The sequence below is a fragment of the Silene latifolia genome, chromosome X (genome assembly GCF_048544455.1).
Source record: "Silene latifolia isolate original U9 population chromosome X, ASM4854445v1, whole genome shotgun sequence".
Classification (NCBI taxonomy): Eukaryota; Viridiplantae; Streptophyta; class Magnoliopsida; order Caryophyllales; family Caryophyllaceae; genus Silene; species Silene latifolia.
Genome location: NC_133537.1, coordinates 241,597,884 through 241,604,172, shown reverse-complemented (window position 1 = coordinate 241,604,172; position 6,289 = coordinate 241,597,884).

The window sequence follows — 6,289 nt, the reverse complement described above, 5'->3', positions numbered from 1 at the left end:
TCGTCTCATTTTATGCCAGCAGGTGGCGTCATTGAGGCAAGTTTATCGTCATTCTAGGACCAGATGGAGACGCTGCAAGATTCTGGTAGCGCAGATATCCCTACGTTCCATGTTCATTTTTGCATGCATGCTGGGGCCCTGATTAAGTGCGATTAGTGCGAGCTACGTCCAGGGGGTGGTATCAGGGGTAGCCGGATAAGCGTATTCACCACAACCAGGCTCCCTTTCGTATGTTCCACGATCACTTTGGTGAGGGTGCTCCTTGTGGAGAAAATAGGTTAGGCATGTTGGAGTGCCATGTGCCTTGTCACCCCGCGTTGGCGATTGATGATCTGCTAGACATCCTTTCAAAGTACCATAGATACCAGAATTCAAAGTGATGTACTTAGAGAAGCCTGAAAATAAGAAAATCTATCAGAATGATGTGAAGTACCTGTCGCCATCTCATGGGGTACCAGAGCAATTGTGGTCCCGGAATGACGCCGCACCACACCATCCAATAGTAGTTTAAAGTTTTAAAACAACTAAAGACACCCGAAATAAGAGTGAAACCGCGGTATGCCTACTACCGGATTTTTATTTTATCTTTAAAAATGATTTGGCTTCTCATAGTACATTATTCTGAAAGCTAGAGTCTACTTATTATCAAAAGTAATATCTCTTCAGGTGAAGTATGTTCCATGGGCGTTGTATGATTTGACCGTCCATAGTCATCAGTCTGTATGCACCATGGCCAACAACTCCTTCTACCTGGTATGGTCCTTCCCATTTGTAGGCGAATTTGCCTGCTTTTCGATTCTTGGTGTTCTGGAACACCTCTCGGAGAACCAGTCTCTCCTACCTCCGGGAGCCCGACCCTTACATTCTTGTTGTAACTCCCGGCCACAGATCGTTTGTAGGCGGCCAGGATGGATTTTTGCGCTTGCTCGCAGCTCGTCAATTGTGTCCAGGCTTCTGGTCATCTCTGCATTGTTCAGTTCCCTCGTCATATTTTCATACCTGTGAGTGGGAACTAGAACTTCTGATGGAATGACTGCTTCTGCGCCAAACACCAGGCTGAAGGGTGTTTGACCTGTTGCTATCTTTGGCGTCGTCCTGTCTGACCATAACACTAGTGGCAATTCATCTGCCCACTTTCCTCCTAACTCCTGTAGCCTCCTTCTTAGATTGTCCATAATGATTTTATTGCTGGATTCAGCTTGTCCATTGGACTTTGGAGTCCTGGGTGCTGACTTTTTTAAGGTGATATTCCACCTGGCACAGTATCCTTCGGTATCGTTTGAGATGAATTGTGAGCCATTGTCACATATGATTTCTGATGGGATACCAAATCTGCAGATGATGTTTCGTTTTATGAATGAGATGACCTGTTTGTCCTTTACTTCCGTGAATGCTTCTGCCTCTATCCACTTGGAGAAGTAATCTGTCATTGCTAGCATCCAGGTTCTGTTTCCTGTGGCCCGTGGTAGAGGGCCTACTATGTCCATGCCCCATGCCATGAATGGCCAGGAGAAATAATAGGTGCGAGAGGTTCTGTTGGCCGGTGAATCATTGGTCTTGAGCGCCGCAAAGGCGTCACATTTTCGTGCGTACTCTGCGCATCTCGCCTCATTGTAGGCCAATAGTATCCCTTTCTCGAGGGCTTTATTTGCCAGGACTCCACCCCGCATGGTTTCCACATTCGCCACTGTGGAGAGCATGCAACACGGTCTGTGCTTCTTCCTTGTCCAGGCACCGTAGGTAGGGACTGCTAGCGATTTTCTCGTATAGTGTATCATCAATGAGTATGAACTCGAAGCCTTTATTTTAAAAGCTCTCACTTCCTTCTTATCGTCTGTAGCTTGTTATGGCGCAATGATCTAGGTAAAGTGTGCGCCGATCGTCTGTCATTGGTCGGCTACTTGGTCGCGCACTGTCTGTTTGGCCGAGAGCTCTCACCTTCCTCTCAGAATCGCTTGGATTTCCTTTTTGCTTTGTGGATCTTTCAGTTCACCTCTTCTATTTCGTTTGCCTTCGGATAGAAGTTTCAAAGATATGTGCTATTGGAATGCTTTGGATAGCTCGTTGGTTTGAATGTTGCCCCCGGGGTTGCAAGGGCGTCCGGTTCCACGTTCGGTCTCTGGGAACCCGTTTAAGCTTGCAAGTTTCGAATTTTTGTTTTAATTCCTTTGCTACTTTCAGGTATGCAATCATCTTCGAATCTCTGGCTATAAACTCATCATTCACGTGGTTGACTATTAGCAAAGAGTCACCGGATATGAGCAGTGTCGACCCTAGCTCCGAGCTAGCTTCATTCCCAATATTAAGGCTTCGTATTCCGTTTCATTGTTGGTTGCCTTGAATTCACATCTTACGACTTGTGCTATCGAGATCTCCCCGTGGTGATCGCAGGATTATTCCTACACCCGCCCCTTTGGTTGGAGGCTCGTCGATATGCATCCGCGGCGTCCGTCTCGCTTGCTTTTTCTAGAGTGAGGATTTACGTATCCGCCGTTCGGATGGCCGGATCAAGTCCGACACAAAATCGGCCGTGTGCTTGTGATTTTATTCTTTGTCACCGGGTCGTCTTGGATGTCGTATCCACTGAGGTGTACAAACCATTTAGACATTCTCCCTGATAGTTCAGGCTTCCTCATGATAGCTTTTAGCGGGTAGTTTGTCACAACATGTATGATGTGTGACTCAAAATAGGGACGCAGTTTGCGAGATGCTACTACTAATGCTAGTACTAATTTTTCAAGGGATGTGTACCTGGTCTCTGCCAAGAACAGAGACTTGCGACGTAGTACACTGGGCCTGCTCCTTTTCTTGCTCTCTGACCAGAACAACACTCACTGCTACTTCTGTGACGGCTAGGTATAGGAATAATGGTTCTCCTGGCTTTGGTTTTGACAGCAGTGGCGGGCTGCTGAGATAGTGCTTCAGGTCTCTGAAGGCTTGCTCGTGTTCTGGGGTCCATTCAAACTTCTGACTCTTCCTTAGTACGTCGTAAAATAGCCTCGCACTTGTCCAAGACCTTGAAATGAACTCCTGTTCGGGTGCTACCTTCCCAGCTAGCCTTTGAACATCTTTAGGCTTCTCCGGTGATTCCAGCTGTAAGACAGCTTTGATCTACTCGATGCTGGCTTCTATCCCTCTTTGAGTCACAATATAGCCCAAGAACTTGCCAGAAGATACCCCGAAGGTGCATTTAGATGGGTTTAGTTTCATCTTGTACTCCCTGAGGGTGCTGAATGTTTCTGCTAGATGCCGCATATGATCTTTAGCTTTTTCTGACTTCACCACCATGTCATCAATGTACACCTCCATGGTTTTTCCTATTTGTTCTTTGAACATGCGGTTAACCAGTGATGTGACCATAATTATCGCATATTTAGCCCCCGAATTAGCCTTGTTCCCATGCTTTTTAGTGCATATTTGGGTCATTTCTTATCTTTAGTTCTTTGTTTTGCATATTCTTTGAGATTTTGATCCCTTGGTAGGAAAGGAGTAAGAATCTTGCATTTTCATGGCAAAACAAGACTAAATTGATCGAATTCAATGACCAAGCATCAAGGAGAGACAAGATTAGAAGGCCTTTGTACATATGATAGTAGATGAGCAATGTTGAGAAAGGATCCTTGAGTCCCCAAGGAAATCCCCAAGGAATTTATGAAGAAAAGGGAAGAAAAGAAGAAGAAGCCTTGCTGAGGCACAATCCGTGCGGATTGTCCCCAATCCGGCCGTCCTCCGGTGCGCGAATCCGTGCGGCTTTCCACTAAGACGCTCGGATCCCACCTCCACAATCCGCCCGGATTCTCTTGAATCCGCTCGGATTCCATCGCTAGAATCCGCCCGTCCCGACCTTAATCCGCCCGGATTCCAAAGCCACGCGCGATTTCCTCTTCTCCAAGCTACGAAGAAAGAAGCCCTTCCTTCGGAAAATACCGGCTCCTCCCTGCTCAATCTAAAAAGTGTAATTACTAGTTTAGCCCTTAGTTAACCCTAATGCATCCCCCTAATTTCCACTATAAATACCTCATTAGTCTAATTAGAAGAGGATGTTCTTCTTATCAATAATTAGAGTAGTTAATATCAATCAAATCTCTCTTTAGTTTTGTAATCAACAATTAATCAAGTTCTAATACAAGTTTTATTTCCTTAATATCTCTTTTGTTCATCCTTTATTTTGGGTAATTGAAGATTATTTGGGTTATTGTTGGGAGATTGACAACCTCTCAATCAAGCATCAAGTACTTCTTTTATCTTTGCTTTATTATTGGAATCATTAGTAGGTATAATTCTCTTAATCCCTTTTTAATTATTGTTAATTACTTTCATTTATTCACCATGTTTCATATTGTTGGTATGATTGACAACCTTGCTAGCATGATCAACATGATAATGAGTGAGTAGTCTCTTAGCTAGGGTTAATGGGTGATTAGGGAAACCAACATGGGGAATGATTCATGCTTAAATTAATATGCTTTCATGTTTTATTTGCTTGCTTGTTTTGATCTCAACTCATGCACATGTTATATTTGATGAAATGCTAAGCCTATGAATCCTTGCATTTACTACCATCTCCTATCTTTTCAATGAGACTTGTAAGACATAACCCAACTCGAGTCTCATTAGACCATGCATGTTGTTGAGTGGAGAAGATTAAGTCGACTTGTAGGTGTTGTACAATCTAATCGATTCGGCTCCGGGACCCAAACTTTCCTAGGATTGTAAGATATAACCCAACTCAATCCATCACAACAATAATTGCTTGCTTATAATTTGAGAACATGTTTGTATGATCAATTCCCATGATTCCCCTATGATCCCATGACACCCTAGTGCTTTTTAATCAATTGTTTACACCCCTTTTTATTCATCTTGCTAGTTTATTTTCATTGCTATTTTAGTTAGTGACCTTCTACATCAACCCAATTTGTGACACCCCCAAGACACCACTAGTTTCAATAGAAATCTCATTTCAATACCCGTCCCTTGGGATCCGACCTTTACTTGCCTCTTTACTAATTGTAAAGTTGTTTGTGAAGCTATAAATTGTGTTTTGATTCGGACGTGACCCAACGACCACACCTTTAATTGTGAACACGAAACGGACCGATCAAAAATGGCGCCGTTGCCGGGGACGGTGTTTGTTTGATTTAGATTTCCTTTTTATTGTTATTAGTTGTGTCTTTCTTCGCCTTGGGGAAGTAAAACTCCTCAAGGTTTGTTCTAATTGTTTTTGAGTTGTTCGATATTGTGCGAGATGGATTTTATAGATTGTTTTGTAGAGGACCACTTGAGTATACCTTACTTCAAGGATCCCATACAAGCATTGTAAGCCTTGGAAGCAAGTGAGGCTAACAATATGTATTGGGAATTGGAGGTGGATCTCTTTGAGGCCGCTCTAGCTAACAAGGAACTTACTCGTGCACAATCCGAATTAGTGCATAACATTCTAGTGGAAGCATGTCAACCCATAGAGGATGAGCAATCCATCCTAGAAGATATTTTACAAGCTCAAGAGTAAGAGGTACCCATCATGGAATTTGAATATGATGAGGTTGATGAAAATGAAGTTGAGTATGCTATGAGAATGGAATGTCTAATGGAGATGGAGCAAATTCTCAATGAAACTCCAAAGGAGGAAAGTAAGGTACAAACCCCCACTTTAAAACCCCTTCCCCCAAATTTGAAATATGCCTACCTTGATGAATCAAATACCAAACCCGTGATTGTTAATGATAGACTTGATGATGACCAATTGGGAAAATTGCTTGATGTGTTAAAACAACATGAGAAGGCTATAGGTTATAGTCTAGATGACCTTAAGGGGATAAGTCCCAACTTTTGCATGCATAGAATTCATCTAGAGGAAGACCATAGACCTACCATTCAACCCCAAAGAAGATTGAACCCCCACATGCAAGAAGTTGTCAAAGGAGAAGTCATGAAATTACTTGATGCGGGAATCATATATCCCATATCGGATTCTTTGTGGGTTAGCCCCGTCCAAGTGGTACCTAAGAAAGGAGGTACTACGGTAGTGACAAATGAAAAGAATGAACTAATACCCACAAGAATGATCACCGGTTGGCGTATGTGCATTGACTACCGGAAATTAAACTCCGCAACAAGAAAGGATCACTTCCCCTTACCATTCATTGACCAAATGCTTGAGAGGTTAGCCTCCAACAATTTCTTTTGTTACCTTGACGGGTATTCGGGATTCTTCCAAATCCCTATACACCCGGATGACCAACATAAAACCACTTTCACATGCCCTTATGGCACTTTTGCATATAGG